Below are 18,606 nucleotides of genomic sequence, written 5' to 3'. Positions count from 1 at the left end.
AATTCTTTATAATTTTGTCTAATCTGTGATATAGCCTGGCCAACATATATTTGACACATAGTGGGACTATTTGCCATTTCCTGGGGAAGGACAACCCATTGGTATCTAGTATTAAGCCCTTCATTATTTAAAGAAGAAACAGAAAAGGCAAATCGAGGGCTATCTTCAGGATGAACAGGAATGGAAAAGAAACAATCTTTCATATCTATAGAGATGATATGATAATGTTTTGGAACAGCAGCTAATGAGGGGAGACCCAGTTACACCGGGCCCATAATTTGCATACTGGAATTTAGGGCTCTAAGATCTTTCAAAAGTCACCATTTCCCAGAATTCTTTTTTATGACAAAAATGGGTGCATTCCTAGGGGAAGTAGAAGGAATGATATGATTTTCCTTCAATTGTTGATTAACTATTTTCTGGGCTGCCTCTATTTTTTCTTTAGAAAGGGGCCACTGGGGGACCCAGATATGATTATTGGATTTCCATGTTATCTTTAATGGTTCAGTGGCCCCTGCAGAAAACCCAGCCCCTCAGTCCCTGTTTGTCCTTCGGCTTGAATGGTGCACGTAACACCTTGTAAAGTTTTGCCTAGTCCATTTCCAGGGATATAACCTTATCTCACCATAACTGGCAAAACATTTGGGTTTAGACAGGACATATTTTGCTCAACTGAGGAAGGAACAACAACATCCATCTGTGTTAAAATGTCTCTTGCCCAAAGAGTGACAGGCAGGTGAGCTAATACATAAGGATGGAATGTTCCCCTTTTCCCATCAGAGTTCTCCCAAGATAACACAGCTGAACTTTGTAATGGGGTTTGGGCAAATCCAAGTCCCTGTAAGGTAGTACTGGATGCTGTACAGGCCATGCTTTGTTCCAGTCCTTCTGTCTTATAATAGAGATGTCAGCACCTGTGTCTATTAGACCCTCTATGGGAGTACCATTAACCTTTAATTTAAGAATGGGTCTATTTCTTGTTGATTGTGCCCAAAAGACACCTGATCCTGCTGATCCAAACCCATTGTTTTTTTAGTCCTTTGTGAACTGGGAAAGGCCCCATGATGGCTAGACAATATCAATATTTGTGCTATTTTATCTCCTGGAGAAACAACAGATTCTGCTCAAGGGGAAGATAACATAATCTTTATTTCTCCAGTATAATCAGAATCAATGACTCCTGGCAATACTTGTAATCCTGACAGAGTTGTGGAACTCCGCCCTAACAATAATCCTGCTGTGCCCTCAGAGAGTGGTCCATGTATGCCCATGGTGAATGCTTGTACTCCCATTTCTGGGTTTTCAAACTAGTCAGGTGGAGGCAGAGAGGTCCAATCCCCCACTCCCTGATATTCCTTGGGACAACGAGGAGATAGTCGAAAAGAACTGTTAGTGGGGATCTGTACTATGGGATTCTGAAAGGCCCCGTATGGTTGAGGGCCCCGGATTGGGCCCTCCTGGCCATTTTTTGATGGGGCTGGCATAGGATATCTCTCTATATCAAATCTTGATTACAATATTTCACCCAGTGCCTTCCTTTTTGGCACTGGGTACATAGACCTGGGGCAGGTTGATTTGTCCCTTGTTGTTCTCCAGTCTTAGGTGTTCCCCTAGGCTTTAATCCTATGGGTCCTTCAGGACAGTCTTTTCTGAAGTGCCCTCCTTGCCCACACTGAAAGCATATTATTCCTTTAGCTCTTGATTGCCCCTGATTTGGCCCAGGAAGAGCAGCAGGTATTACTTGTCCTGTAATGACTGCATCATTGATATCCCTGCAGACCTTTATATAGGTACTTAAATCTTTATTTTTCCATGGTTTTATAGCCTTTTTACACCATCTATTTGCTTGCTCATAAGATAACTGTTTTATTAAGGGCATTGCTTGTTCTTGTTTTGAATCCCCAAATACTCTAGCAGCAGTTTGAATTAATCTATCAAAAAATATGCAAACGGTTCATTACTTCCCTGAATCACCTTGGACAACAGCCCCTGTAAATCTCCTGACCCTTGAATTAGCTTCCAGGCTTAAGTGGCAACAGCAGCAATTTCGGCATACACCCCAGGATCATAAGTAATCTACTATTGAATACATTCATAATTTCCTTCTCCTGTCAGCATTTCTACATTTCTTTGGGGAAAGACAGCGGCAGCATTACGGGGGGTGCCATTTCTAATGAGGCTTCCTGCTATGCAGTTTTCCACACTAGGTACTGCCCCCCTGATAGCACAGCTTTACATAGCCTTTTCCAATCTTCTGACACTAGATTCAGCCCCGCTACTGATTCCAACATACTAATTGTAAATGGGTCCTGTGAATTGAAAGTAGCCACTGCCTCCTTAAAATTTTTTACTGTTTTAAATTCCAGAGGCTGGTGGAATCTTTGTCCATTTTGGTTCTCTAGTACAGGGAAGAATTGTGGGACTGCTGAGGTTTCTTTAAAGGGGGTTTCTTCTCCCCGTGGTGAAAAACCCATCTGATTTATAGCTTTAGCTAACTTCTTCCAAGGGTACCTTGGGGGACATAGGGGGCAGGCTGCTTGGGGGGGAGCTGCTGCCTCCAGGAAGGGATTGGTATTCCTTCCCGATATAACTGATGGGGGCAACCGTGTCCTTGATGCTCTTTCTAATTCCTCCCCAGTAAGCCCCTCCTCCTGTTCTTCCTCTTTATGAGAAGTTATACTTAGTTGTTTCTTTATCTCTTCCAGACACATATTTCCTTTTTTTACTAAAGTTATTATTTTACCTTTTTTAGATGTTAGACATTCCTTAATGAGCTGCCACATGGGAAAAGTACCTCTAGGTAACGGGGATTGCTTTTCTGATTTAATAAGATCCTCTTTATCATGTTCCAATTGTAGAATATTTAGGACTCCCTCTTCCAAAAACCAAGGACTAACCTTGGCCAACGTGGTTACATATGCTGTCACAGTAGATCATTTTACGGCAGTCTCATTAGCCTTAAATACATCTTGTATGATTCTTATCATTTGATTTCTAGACACTTGTGACCCCATTCTGGAGTTATGAGACCTCCCTTTACCAGGGTTATGTGACCTCTTTACTGGGGTAATGTAGACTCCCTTTACTGAGTTATGTGGTCCCCTTCACCAGGACTGTGTGGTCCCTTTCACCGGGACTGTGGGGTCCTTTTCACCAGAACTGTGGGGTCCCTTCACCGGGACTCTGACCTCTCTCTTATACACTCTGGCCAGAGATTTCAAGAAGGTTATCCTACAATTTTCCTATAGCTTACTTTAAATTACTTAGTTTTCCTATAGCTTACCTTAAGTTACTTACCTGGGAGGACACAGAAGGAGAAAGAACTTCCCTGTACAGGCCACCCCTTGTTTCATCCAGTGGAACTGGCGCAGAGAAAGGAGACACCACCAATCTTTAGTTGACCAGATTTATTGAATCCTTCCTGATTTTCTGCCTCCTTTCATCTCCCACTATGTGATTGTAATTTTGGATGTAATCTCCAATAAACAACAGATGTTTCAGACAGACAAGCTATTGTTGTCCTCCAATATCTAGAACTTCTAGTTTTCAACCTGTTTTTAGATAGTCAATATTGTCCAGTTAACTCCCCAGTTTTCTTAAGCTTATTGCAAGCTAGATGTAACCAAACCAAAAGATATTTTGATTTCTAGCATCCACACTATGCTAGAAGCAAGAAGATTCCCTCTTTGTATCCAACATCAATCAGGGCACGTTCTCATTTACCAGAACCATTAGTGAATCTCACTAAGACAGTGGATCAACTTACTTGGCCCACAAAGGCCAAGAAAATAACTGACAAAGCCCACAAGTTACATACACATTTCCACTAATCCACCTAAAGCCTCCATAGGCTGTTCCCAGCCCTTGTTAAGGAATCTTGTAACCAATTAGCTAGTGATTGTAAAAGGTGCACTCCATTTTTTCCCATTGGACTCCTACAGCCCTCAGTAGTAAAACATTCCTGGGCTGAAATCCAAAGCTCTTTGGCAAATGGATGTCACCCATTTTTCTCCTTTTGGCAAACTTAAATACATACATATAATCATTGATTCCCATTTAGGCTTTTTTGTAGTTATGCCTTCTCTGGAGAAACCACAAAAAGGTTTATCTCTCATTTAGTTAGTTGTTTTAGGATCATGGGAGTCACTTTTTCCATTTTAATTGATGATGACCCAGACTATATAAACAACACCTATAAAAATTTTGCTCATTTTGACAATAAATCTTGTGATTGAAATATCTTATAACCCCTAAGCTCAAGGCATAGTTGAGTTCCTTCATGAAAATACAATGCTTCAAAAACAGAGTGGGTAAAGCTGTACTAGCTCCCCACATAATGCCATACATTATGTTTTTTTTTTTTTTTAAGTTTCTCACCACATCAAAATCTTCAAAAGGAACAGTAGTCCATAAGCACTGGACTCCCCTCATAGGGCCCTATTTTTGCCTTTGGTTTTATAAAAGGACTCCCTAACCAACATTTGAAAGGTGCAGGACCCCTCTAACAATGGTTCAAGGGCTTTCTTGTGTCATTCCAGAGGATGAGCCTCATCCTACCTGTGTACATACTAGAAATTTAAGGTTTTGCATACCTCAAACCACCAGCAAAGAAGATGAAAGAACTATCTTTGGAAGAGAGACCCCTGAGGTGCTGAACACAGCAGAAAAGACAAGTCTCATGTAAAGTAACCTGGGGTGATCTTAAAGACATAGTTGAGCAAGGTACCATAAATGGCCCCTCACCCAGTGGGGGTCTTATTCCAAGAATGATAATGGTAGTGTTGCTATATACAGTTCTAACAGAAAGCAGTGAACCTAATTATAAGTTAAATTAGGCCTAGATCCCCAGACCACCACATTTGGTATTAGCAAATTGGGAAGGAGCATTGCTGAGATTCTTCTCTACTGACTCAACTATCATTGACCCTAAACTAAATATGATGTTAACTACCATAAAATCAAATACTAGCATATCATTGTCTAATAGATCTCTTTGTTTCTTGGATATTACAAATGACACCTATAATCCAAACCAACCTCTTTTCTTCTCCCTTGCTGAAGGGAGAATTGTAGATAAATATAACTATCCCTATGTTGGCTTAACCTTTTTAGATCTAAGGATCAGAGCTAAAAAGATCAATGTTCATAAACCCCCCAGTGCTATATGCTAAAAGCTTTCATTGTTGAGCTTCCCAATCACACTTTTTGGATTATCCTCCTGAGATAATAACTCTATACCTTGGAATCAATGCATTAATTCAATGTTCTATCTCATAAATGGTAGAAACTTTTCTCAATTATATCAATATTTGTGTGCCTGGTTGAGTGCAGCCCCCTGGAATATAACAGATACACCCAAAATTCACCAGGGATATTGTGAAACATGCTACTGTGAACAATCTATAACTGACAATTATGCAGGAAATAAATTTGGGACAATGGATCTTATGCCCGTATTACTTGATATGAGGCCCATAAAAGGGGTGTCAGTTATATGAATATTAGTAATACAGGAAGTACTTTTTCTATTAATTTTTTTCCTAATTACACTTGTACACATTTCAAACTTGTGTCACACCATGCTTCACTATGCTGATAATTAATGCGATGGGAAGTCCAAATATAACATTTAAACAAGTCCCTTGTATGTATAACTGTTCATGCTGGCTTTTTAATTGCTTAAATCCTGCTATGAATGCTAAATGTGTGTTTATTTTCAGAATTCCTCATGCCATATAGTTTCTGGTGAACATGTCACAAGAATGGAAGAGTCCATGGGACATGGAGGTGAAGAATCTTCTGAATGAAATCCTGTACTGCACCAGGTGTGCCATTGGCCTCATTATTACCCTGGTTACTGCCCTAGCCACTCAGCCAATTGCCACTGTCTTGCTCACTCAAAACATTCAAACTGCAGAGACTGTAAACAATCTATCCAATTCCACATCAAAAGCCTTTACCATCCAAAATGACTTAAATAAAATCTCACATGCAGCCTTAGTATTTATCCAACAAGTCTTGGATCTCCATCAAGAGTAATTAGATATATTTTTTATGTTTCAAAGGCTTATCTGTGACCCTGATTTTAAGAACATTTGTGTTACTCTCAGAAATATTCTGCCCAGTGATTGCTTAACAACATAAGCCTGACTATGAAACAATAAAGTAGATTGAGTTCTCTGAAACTGGTCTCTGGAGGTCTCTCATGAACTCTTTTGCTGAAGCTGTTTGGTGGTTCCTGGCTGGATGGAGAGACCCCATAAATTAATATTTGCAAAGCCTGTTTTTAAAACTACTCAATGAAACATTTTATGAAGTTAATATAAAATGAAAGCTGGTATGCAGATTAATCACACTAGAAAAAGAGTTAAGTAAAGGAGAACCAATTTTGAATTCAACATTATAAATAAAACAAATATCAGGAAATAAGTGTCAAAAATATAACACAGAATGTTAATGGCTTCAATTAATCAAAACATAAGTAGTAGCAGATTTGGTTAAAAAAAGTAAGAGTAAACAATATGGTGTTTATGAAATACTCACCTTGACAAAAACATGCACAACCTGAAGTTATAAGAATGGGAAAGATGTATCCTGAAAATAATGTCCATTACAATATTAGGGTTTATATTTCTGTATCAGTCAAGTGGAATTCAAGTAAAAATCATTCAGAATAGGGAAATGAAATGTCTTAATCCTGTTTAATAATTTCATCCAACACCAATATACAGCAAATGTAAATATTTATGCTCCCCAAAATGATTCATCCATGTAGATAGAATGTTTTGAACATTAAGAATCTAATAAACTACAATATTATACTACTGGGTGACTTGAACACATCTCTCTCATCACTGGATAGAATATTCAGACAAAAATTTAGTAATAATTATTTAGAACTAATTGATACTATTTATCAAATGAACCTAGCAGATATCTATAGAATATGTCATTCACCAATGTCTGCATTTATTTTCTCAGCTGTGCATAAAATATTTATGTCATATTATAGATCACAAATCATATCATAAATACCACAAAGCAAAGAACATAAATTCTTTCATCTTATCAGAAATTTATGCAAATTAGAAATCAATGAAAGGTAAAAACTGAATTTATCACTAATACCTGGATACTAATTTATTTTGATTTACAAATAGATCAGAAACAAAATTTGGAAAAAGCATAAAGTCTTTACAATTAGTGAAACTAACTATACAACATAACAAAATGTATGGGGAAGTGTGAACTCTGTAATAACAACAAAGTTAATGGCACTAAGTGGAAACACTAAAAAATAAAGTTATATGAAATAGATTACCTAACAGTACACCTCAGGCACAAAAATAAGAACAAAACTGTATTAAAATCAATGGAAGAAGGGAAATAAATGGAGTCAGAGTAAAAATCAATGAAATTGAGAGTAAAAAGCAATACAAATGATTAATGAGACAGTTTGTTTTTAAAACTTACACAAGGTTGATAAACCCTCAGTAAAACTAACCAAGGTAAAGATAAAAAAGACTAAAAAATTGTATTGAAAATGAAAATATAACTACGCAAAGTAGTAAATTTCAGTGGCTCATAAAAAAGACTTTCAATTTTTCTCCATTTATAATTATTTTGGCCTTTGATTTTGCAAGTATGGCTGTTATGATGTTGAGATATGTTCCTATTATCCCTAGTTCTTTCAGTGTTTTGAGCTTGAACAGGTGCAGTATTTTGTCAAATGCTTTTTATGCATTTATTGAGATGATCATATTATTGTTCTTTTTTAGGCTATTGATATTATAAGTAATGTTTATTGTTTTCTGTATGTTGAACCAAACCTTCATGTCTGGGATGAAACCACATTTGATCATGGTCCACTATCTGTTTAACATGTTTTTGGATTTAATATGTATGATTTTATTGGGAATTTTTAAATCTATGTTTATACACAAAGGAATTAAAATCAACATACAACAGTGATGCAGTCACATCAATATTTATTGCAGCTCAATTCCCAAGACCTAAATTTTGGAACCAAACAAGATGCCTTTCAACAGATGAATTAATTAAGAAAATGCAATATATACATATATATATATATATATATATATATATATATACACACATATATATATATCAATAATATTACTCAGTTTTAAAAAATAATAAAATCATAACATTATTTGTTGTAAATTGATGGAGTTAGAGAATATCATTTTAAGCAAAATAAGCCAAATGCCAAAAACCAAAGGCTGAATGTTTTCTCTGATATGTTGATGCTAACTCACAATAAGGTGGACTAGGTAAGAATATAATTACTTTAAATTTTATACAGGGTATTGAGGAGAGGGGAAGGGGTATGGGGGGATAGAATAATATAGTGAAACAGTCATTATTACCTCAGGTACCTACATGATTTTATGACTGATGTGATCATGCAATATGTATAATCAGAAAAATGAGTTTACATTCCATTTATGTATTATCTATCAAAATGTATAAATGCATTCTACTGTCATGTACACCTAGCTAGAAAAATTTAATAAGTTTAAAAAGTTTAAGAAAAGAACATTAAAGTTATAATTTTATCAAAAAAATTAGAATCAATTACAAGATATAAAATTAAGTTATCTCTAATACCTGGAGACTAATTTAATTTCAACTGAAAAATGGATAAGAAAAGAAATCAGAGAAAAACAAATAATCTTTAAAATGAATGAAAGCAGTTATACAATATAACAAAATGTTTGGTGAAGCACAAAATCAGTAATAACGGAAAAACAAATGGCACTAAGTGTAAATATTAGAGAGAATTATACCTAATAAATTATCTAAAATTACAACTTAGGAACTAAATAAAAGAACAAGTCAACTTTAAACTCAACTGAAGAAGGGAAATAAAAAAAAATCAGTCAAGAAATATAAAATTGAGAATATAAACACTACAAGTGGATAAGTGAAAAATTGTGTTTTCAAGATAAACACAAGACTAATAAATCCTCAGAAAAACTAACCAAGATAAAGACTAAACTAATAAAATGGAATTGAAGGAAAAATTTAATCACAGTACTAAATGCCAGTGGATCAAAAATATTTTAAATTTTATATGCAAATAAGCAACAAAATATTGAAGATATTGGCAAATTCCTAAAGACATTACCTACACAAGCTAAATCTTTAGGATATAGGCAATATGGGCAAAATAAGGTCATATAATGTTATTGATCAAGCTACCAAAAACCTTATAACAAATAAATGTTAGGTCTGGATAGCCTCAGTTGTATCAGATGGAAAAAAAAAAAAAAAAACTAATCCAAATTTTTAATTAAACATTTCCAAACTAAATACAAGATCATTTTTTTATAGTGCAATATGATCAAGCAGTTTTCATTGCAGGGATATAAGTTTGAACATTTTAAAATCAATAAACTATCTACATAAACAGTGTTAAGGGCAAGAATCACTGTTATCTCAATATGTGCAGAACAAGAATTTGAAAAAGTATATTTCCAGGTCTTGTTTAAAGTACTAGAAAATCTACAGATAAAAGAAAACTGCTACAATATTGTAAAGCTTACACATGACAAATCCAAGAACAACATCATACTGAAATAAAAAAACCTGAAGTCATTTATTCTAAAAACAGGAACAAGGCAAGTATGTGCACTCCCATCATCCCTATTCAAATTAGTGGTTATAATTCTATCCATAGCAATTAGTCAGATGAAGGAAATTAAGTGCTATGAATAGTATATAAAGAATTCAAATTATGTGATGAAGACAAGATTATACATTTAAATGATTCAAAAGACTCTATCAGAAGTCATAGAATAATAAGTTTAGAAAAAAGGAGAAAAATCACATGAATGAAGCCAATACTTTAATAATAAATTTCATAATAAATTTTCAAAAATAAATCTCCTATAAAAAATAAATCTCCCATAATAACATGTTAATATTCAGAATGCATAAAGAACTAATAAGCCAAATAACAAATGGGAAAAAAAAGACACTACTCAAAATTATATACAGTCAACAGATCTATGAAAAATGTTAAACATCTCTAGCAATTGGACAATGACAAATAATAGTCTCCATTGATATTTCTTCTCACTTCAGTAGTAATAGAAATAAATGAAAATACAAATAATCCCTGGAGGCAAGAATGTGTGAAAAAAGGAAACATATATTTTGGGTGGGGTTGTAAACTGATGCCAGAACTCTGGATTGTAGTGTGATGATGCCTCAATAAAAACAAAAGATTTGAACCTACTTATTTTTCCATAAGATGCAGGGTTTCTGATCTGATTCCAAGGTCCTTGATCTATCTTGAGTTGAGTTTTTCAGGGTGAGAGATAGAAGTTTAGTTTCATTCTGCTACATATGGATTTCCAATTTTCCCAGCACCATATGTTGAATAGGCTGTCTTTCTCCATTGTATGTTTTTGGCACCTTTGTCTAGTATGAGAGAACTGTATTTATTTGAGTTTATCATCATGTCCTCTATTCTGTACCATTGATCTACCTGTCTATTTTGATGCCAATGCCATGATGTTTTTGTTACTATTGCTCTGTATTATAGTTGAAGTTCTGGTATTGTGATAACCCCTGCTTCACTCTTCCTGCTAAGGATTGCTTTAGCTCTTCTGGGTCTCTTGTATTTCCAAATTAATTTAATGATTGCTTGGTCTATTTCTATGAGGTTCAACATCTCTAGATTTAAGAGAAATGCAAATCAAAACTACCCTAAGATTTTACCTCACCCCAATTAGAATGGCGATTATCAAGAACACAAGCAATAATAAGTGTTGACAAAGATGTGGGGAAAAAGGTATTCTCATATACTGCATAGTTTTACAAATCAGTGCAGCCACTCTGGAAAGCAGTGTAGAGATTCCTTAGAAAACTTGGAATGGAACCACCATTTGACCTAGCTCTCCCACTCCTTGGCCTATACCCAAAGGACTTAAAATCAGCATACTAAAGGGATGCAACCACAACAATGTTCATGGCTGCTCAATTTACAATAGCTAGATTGTGGAACCAACATAGATACCCTTCAATTGCTGAATGGATAAAGAAACTGGAAATATTACTCGACCATAAAGAAGAATAAAATTATGCCATTTGCAGGCAAATGGATGAAGTTGGAGAACATCATGCTAAGTGAGATAAGACAATCTCAAAAAAAGCAAAGGAGGAATGATTTATCTGGTAAGTGAATGATACATAATGGGTGGTGGGACAGAGAAAAGAATGGAGGAAGGATGGATTTTATAGAAAAAAAGAGGGGTGGAAGGGGTGGGAGAAGGAAAAATAGTATATCAAGCAAGAATCGTTTTCCTAGGTATATGTATGAATGCACAAATTGTATGACTCTGCTTCATGCACAACCAGAGTAATAAATTTTACCCCATTTGTGTATAATCAATCAAAATAAATAAATTATTTAAAAATATTAAAAGATAATGATGAACTTTAAAAAAGCAAACAAAAGGTATAAAATCATTCTGTACACTCTACCACTATTTGAATATATAGCAAGTATTTAAACACAGCATACAAAAAATAGGCAGTCACATTTATGTTTATAACAGCACAATTCAAAATTGCCAAGCTATGGAATCAAATTAGTTGCCCCTCAATAGATAAGTTGATAAAGAAAATTTGGTATAGATGTACAATGGTATATTATTCAATCATAAAAATGAATGGAACTATGGCATTTGTTGGTAAATATGTGCTTTAATAGACTATTATTCTATGTGAAATAGCACAAACATGAAGCCAAAGTTCAAATGTTTCTTTGGATATGGAAAATCTATTTTAAAAAAGTGGAAAAATGGAGAGGCAAAGAAAAAAATGTAGGTGAAAAATCTCATGAAACTAGAAAAAATTTATTGGACCATATTAAGGTAAATGAGAGAGAAAAGTGATGAGCTAATGTAAAAATGTTAGAATGAATATGACTTAACTTTCTCTTATACATACATAAATGCATGAAATTGAATTTCCCTATCATACATATCCACAAAAGAGTTATTAAAAAAAATAGGTAAATACTAGAAAGCTCAGAAAAAAGAATACAGGACAAGGTAAATTAGATGGAGGAAGGGAGGAAAAAAGTAGTAGAGGAAACTGGATTAGAGTAAATTATAGTCCAATTTCTAAACTGCCAAAATGAATTCTAATGTGATGTATAAAAAATAGAACCACTAAAATAATGATATCCTGAAGGAATGATGAACCCAACCATTATGTATCACTATAATGCTCTAATTCAAAATTAGAAAAGAAAGTTAAACACTGAGTTAAAATACAAAGCATAGAAATAGCAACTTAGATTACAGTAAAAGGAAATCACAAATATATTTGTTGGATGGAGTTTCACATTAAACTTGAGCTTCCTAGAATACATGGAAAAATAGAAAACATTTAAATTCATATGGTTTAAATGCAATTTTTCTGATAGTAATATTGGCACTGGTGATTGTCAATATTTAAGAATATTTGCAAAAATCATTTGCATGAGTTTCATAACCTTTTGCTATTATTTTGTATTTTTATTGAGGTTTTTTATTTTGTGACAGACTTACATAATGCAAGTTATTTAACTTATTAAATTTTTTATCTTTTTAAAATATAATTTAAAACTATTTTGTATCAGTACAATATATTAATTTTACAAATGTAAAATTTTATCAGCTGTTAAAGCATTTTGCAAAAACCACACATTCTACTTCAGCTTTATTGCACAATATCTATAAGAAAATATTAATTTTTAAATTAGAAAACATAAAAATGCTTTCAATATAGAAGAGACAATCTGATTTTAAAGACAATACTCTATAAGAATGTCTACCCAGAAAATAACAAACTTTCACAGGATACCAAGCTGGACAGGTGTTTTGGCAAATCCGGTACAAAGCTCTGCTTAAAACCAGTCCAAGATACATAATCCAAACTCTATCATCATTCTTCATTAAAAATCTAGACACCGTTCAAGGTGGTTTCTTACACTTAAAAAAAGTTGAGGAATTTTTCAAATGTAAGCATTCTGAACATCTCTTACACATCAAAAACAATACTTCCAACTTAATAGCCATTCGCAGGATTTTTTTTTCCTTCATGCAGATTGTTTCTGACTGTAATGATTACAGATGACCCATTTTAATTTATGCTGATAGAAAACATAAGTTAAATACATTTTAAAACCTCGTCCTTTACAAAATCAGTTTATAAATTTGCATCATAAAAATTAGTGTCGAAACCATCTAGATGGCCTTCATTTATATGGTTGTATATTAGTTGGTTTTCCCAGAGTTGGGATGGCAGATGTCCCACTTTACTATGTAGTGCAATCAGTAAATAAAACCGAGCACTAAGCTGGAATACCAAGAGAGGTTAGTTAGTAAGACTGTGTGATGGATTTTAGTGGGATAGAACCCTGGACCTATACAGCAATGTGGCTGTTAACATACTGACAGCAAACTTTGGTGTGAACTTAACTCACCTCAAAAAATAAACATAATCTGGAGATCCAAAAGGAAAATGATTCACATATTTATTATTTGATGGGACTCTGTGTGTCACAAATGAGGAAAAAATTCTCATTTATTGGAGCAAGGACTCACCAAATAGATACATGTATCAACTACACATCTTTTCCTATTAAAGCACATTGATTTGATCTCAAGTGTTTTCAAGTGTATGCTTTTGTGGCCTAGGAAATTACCTTTTGGAACTTATGGCCTGCATAAGCTAAGTCAAACATGATGTTACATTTTTCTGTACAGAAAAGAATTATTAAAATAGTGGTTATGCACTCACAAATTTGTTGTAGGTACACAATTATCAAAACCCCAGATGCTTATAAAAAATTTGCATTATTTAGAATTTGTCCCTTAGGAATCAAAGCAGTTTGCTTTTGTGATACTGCATTTTTCAGAACTGCTCAAAGCATCTCATCTAGATGAGTGTTTTAAAAATATATATATAAAAAGTCTATGACAAGACTTCAAACATCACATATTTCACCTTTTAAGGGCTCTTTATCATGTATCCCTTCCTTAAAGTCCTTCAGAATAAAATAAAAATAAACTCTCACATTCCATTAGAAATAAATGGAAACATTAACGGTCTGAAAATTTTCTAGATTCCCCTAAATCTTGGTACTATGTGCAATTTCCTCACATACAGGTCTTGAGGAAACCCCTGATCATCTATCATGGAATAGTTGGCTAATGGATATGACATAGAAAATTTACATAATAGTAGTAAACAGATTAAAATCTATTCCACAAAATAAAAATGTTCTATGACTTCAATTTAAATACATATCTGAAAGCTAAAAGGAGGTTTTCTTGTTTTTCAAAAGTGTTAATTATTACATTTACAAGTCTCTTCAACACATCATCCAATTCTTTAAAAAACTAAACTGTTGGGGGCTGCAGACCCCATCCTAGCCTGGCTTGAGGATTTCAGTGTGGCCCTGATGCAGGACATCAGTGTAGCCCTGATGCTGAGACAAAGAATTGCAACAGCTGACATTGCTTGAAGAAGGAGCCCCGGCGCTGAGCCAGTAGGCTGACACTGATCAAGGACTGTACCCTGGCATTAAGCCGGGGCAACATAGATTGCAACAAGGACTGTACCCTGGCATTGAGCCGGGGCAACACAGACTGCAACATCAAGAACTGGCATTGAGCCGGGGCAACATGATCTGCAACATTAAGGACTGGCACTAAGCCGGGGCAACCTGGTTTGCAACATATGACTGATACTGCCGTAAGAACTGGCCCGGGCACTAAGCCAGCAGCTGATGCTACCTGAGAAAGTGGCCCCGGCATTGAGCCAGGGCCAAAAAGAACTGCTTTGATTAGACAAAAGTGACTCGTGCTTGCACGCACCCTTTAGTTGCTCTGATTGTATTATATTGTAATCTTGCTCTCCCCACATATTCTATAACTGATTGTTCTTCTGTACCTTCTTGTATCTGTGCCCACTATGTAACTTTTTGATATGTAATACTGTAATCTTACTATTATACTCTGTAACCTGATTGTCTCACAATTCATATATATATAACTGTAACTGCCTTGTAAAATCATCATCATCATCATCATCATCATCATCAGAGAACCAGAGGATGATCAGAGGAGAAAGAGAGAAGAATAAAGAGCTCTGATGAACAATTGAGGTGTCGTGTTTCTCTCTGCGGGCAGAAGGAACGCGACACTAAACCACCTTGCTTTAGGCACACTGTTCAATGACTTTCTAAGAAGCAGAGGGAAAAGAAATCACTTGTCAATTAATCCAGCTTCCTTAATTTTACTGAAGCAGAATTTCTCCAGGATATTGGCACATTTGTAGTATTCACTCTCAGGGGTTTGTACTCTTTGCCAATTTGTAAAGATTCGCTGTAAGTCTGCCATGAATAATTCCTTAGACATGTAGTACCTATTCTTGAGGCATTCACTCATGGTTTTCAGATCCATGGGGGGAACCTTATAACTTCATAATATCCCAGAGCTTCTGTTCTCTTCACAGGTTCCATGAAGGGCCAAGTGCTTTGATGGCTCTTCACCTGCTGGAGGATGCTTTGATCATGCTGTACAGTTGGTCAGGGTCTTTGGGCTCTTTACTTTACTCTTTTCCACTTGGTTTCCAGTCTGTCTCTCTAATTCCAGGAATGCTTTCTATAGGAATCTGTCAAACTCCATCTTTAAAACATGAAAGTCCAGGGTAGACCTTATGAATCTGGGCCTGTTTTCATTCTATTAGCTTTTTAATTATCTCCTTCTGCTTTTTAATAATGACAGAAAAATCTGTGTGTAGAACTCAGGGATTTAGTTCACATCCCATCAAAGTAGCACCTTCGTAATCCTTGATATAGCCCACGTATTTGGTTTTAGGTATTTTAATTTCTTTGGAGAAACCCTGTTTCTTGAAGTATCTGATTGCATATTCATCTGCATATGTGAGGAAGTTCAGGATGTCATGTTTTATATGATATTCTTTCAAATGATTCATCAGGTGTGTTCCAGAGCTCTTGACTTGCTCATTTGTGGTTACAGCACAGAAAACAATCTCTGTGAATCCTTGGGATGGGAACATACAGAAACAGATACCACAAATAACACCACCATCTTTAATTAAAGCAAGGGTTTTGTGTTTCAGGTCAAAGACAAGCCGTGTGATATATTCTTTTGGCATTCGGGGCAGCTGATGGGAGAACACATTTTGTAAGCCAACCAGCCACATCAGGATCTTCTTGTTTGGTTTCTGGTTCAAGGAATTGCCAATCACATGAAATTCAATTACACCCCTCTGTTCTTCCAGACTTGCTGCCTCATCCCTGGTTGAATATGCTGACAGAAAATTGGTCTCTGCTCTGAGTATTGTTGCAGGGTCTCTGATGGTAGACATGACCTCATTGATCAATTCCACAGGAATATCCCCCATAACTCGGGGTCTCTTGACCTCCTCCAGAACGTGAGAGTCATTTATTTTCTTCTTTTCTCCTGGGTTTGGCTCAACCGAGAAGAGGCTTTGCAAGCAGGATTGGTGCTCTCTTCATTTGGCTGCTCAAGGGATGATGATTTTGAATTGTATGAAACTGTCCCAGCCACAGGAGGTTGACTGATAACTGTTTGGATTCCTAGTTGGCTGGTTCTGGAAGAGGCTGAGAGAAATACCTGATCCCAGATGGGAGAGTTTTGACTATAAGCTTCTTCCTCTAACATGGACAGAAACTTTGGGAAATGGGTGAGGATTAGAGTTCCTTTCTCAAGAGGCAGTTTGTCTTTTTCTTGTCTTGGTTGTTCCAGGAGCTGTCACCTCATGACAGTGAAGACTGAGCGAAGCAATTTTCTCCAGAACACCTGGGTGGTTTTGTACCGAGGTAGACTGTCACAGAACTGTGGCGCATTGCAGTAACACAGCCACTTTGTGTAGTTCTCTTTGTAGCCAGAAACATCATCATTGGGAGATCACAGTCTTCCCTGAGATGGAGCCTCCAGTTGCCAATAGTTGTTGCGGTTTAGGAACATTTTGGCCAATTCAACAATTGTTTGCCTTTCTTTTGATGGTAGGTGACTAAATTTGTACTGTACAAAGTTATTCACACCCTTCTCAATACTAGGTTTTTCAAATGAAGGCTTTTTTTCCAAAGAGCTTTCAACCACAGGTTTTCCTCTTTGTAAAATAGATTTTACAAAGAGCTTGAAGAGATAGAAATAAACTTGTTTGGTATCTGCATCTTCTTCCTTGTGGACGCAGGTAAAGAGATATTCCACATCCAACACTATTCCCAGGAGTCTGTTCATTTCTTCCGCTGACACATTCTCCAGGTGGGAAACATGAGCAGCTAGGGCATGGCTACAATTCCGGCAGGATTCTGTTAGACTGACAATGATTTGCTACAGATCGGCTATGGGGGGAGTGGGAGAGGGGTTGGGGTTTTTCCAGCCATTACATTTACAGGATTCCACGACCTTGCAGGCGGAGTACACTCCGAGTTTCTCCAGTTTCTTGGCGGGGGAGGGGGGGACGCGGAGCGCAGCTAAGCCTTCTTCACCGCGATTCCGGCCGAGCCACCGCCTCCGGTCTTTCGTCGTGCCCGCCGCAGCCACTGTCGTCGCCGGACCGCAGGCGACCGAGCCCCCAGCGGCGGTGGTGGCGGCACAGGGGGAGCCCTGCGGCGGCGCGGGCTGCAGCGCTGCGGGCGGAGGGGGCAGCGCCCCGGGCCGGCCCCTGTCCCGGCTCCTGCCCCGCAGCCGCCAGGTCCGGCCCGCCAGCCTCAGACATGCCGCCCCAGAGCTGGGCAGGAGGTGCTAGTGTCAGACGCCACCGCCGCCAGGGTCTCCCGCTCCGGTTCTGGTCATCGGGAGCGCGAGACCCTCCCCCACGCCCTCCCGGCCCCTGAGCCCACCCCCCTGCCCGCCCCCGCCCGCCCCCGCTCGCCGCTTACCTGCCCGCCAGCTCCTGCCTCGGCCTGGGTCGCTGAGTGTGGCGGTGGCGGCGGGGGCGGCGGCAGCTGCTCCCCAAGAAGGGAGAGGACTAGCGGCTCCTCGGCCCGCCGCCGCCGCCGCCGCCGCCGCCGCCGCCGCCACTGCACACGCCCTCCCCCTGTCCTCCTCCCCTGGACTCTGCTCCTTGCCCTGGCCTCGGACATGTTTCTCAGGGCTGCGGACCGGCGGTGCGCGGGGAGCGGGTGCCCAACTTATTACATTTATGAGAAAAAATACTACGATTTACCATCCATGCACCCAATGAAAAAAGAAAGTCAAAAACAAAATAACTGGACTTTGAACAAGCAAGCTTGTGGCCTTAAGTGCCTCACTGTCTCTAAGTGCCTCACACTGTCTTTGTGAGTTGTCTGTGTTGCCTTGATAATGGAGAAAATACTACTTATAAGGATGATAGTTTGATAATAATAAGAAAAAATATCCAATATTCTGTGAGTCATAGTGATTTTTAATGCACTTTTTTTTTTTTTACTTTGAGACATTTTACCTTTGATTTCAAGTATAATTTGGAGTGTAAATTTTATTTCAATTTTTAAAGTCAAACTTGAGATTTCCTCAGGTTTCAAATAATATTAATTTCTTTAGG

General features: G+C 37.1%; 1 pseudogene; it reads right to left on the bottom strand.

Moving 5' to 3' along the window:
* Positions 1 to 15,290: 15,290 nt before the first annotated feature.
* Positions 15,291 to 17,799, bottom strand: LOC124974693 (histone acetyltransferase KAT2B-like; annotated as a pseudogene).
* Between the last annotated feature and the right edge of the window lie 807 nt (positions 17,800 to 18,606).

The sequence above is a fragment of the Sciurus carolinensis genome, unplaced genomic scaffold (genome assembly GCF_902686445.1).
Source record: "Sciurus carolinensis unplaced genomic scaffold, mSciCar1.2, whole genome shotgun sequence".
Classification (NCBI taxonomy): domain Eukaryota; kingdom Metazoa; phylum Chordata; class Mammalia; order Rodentia; family Sciuridae; genus Sciurus; species Sciurus carolinensis.
The sequence above is the reverse complement of the archived record's forward strand: the minus strand, read 5'-3'. Positions and strand labels throughout refer to the sequence as shown.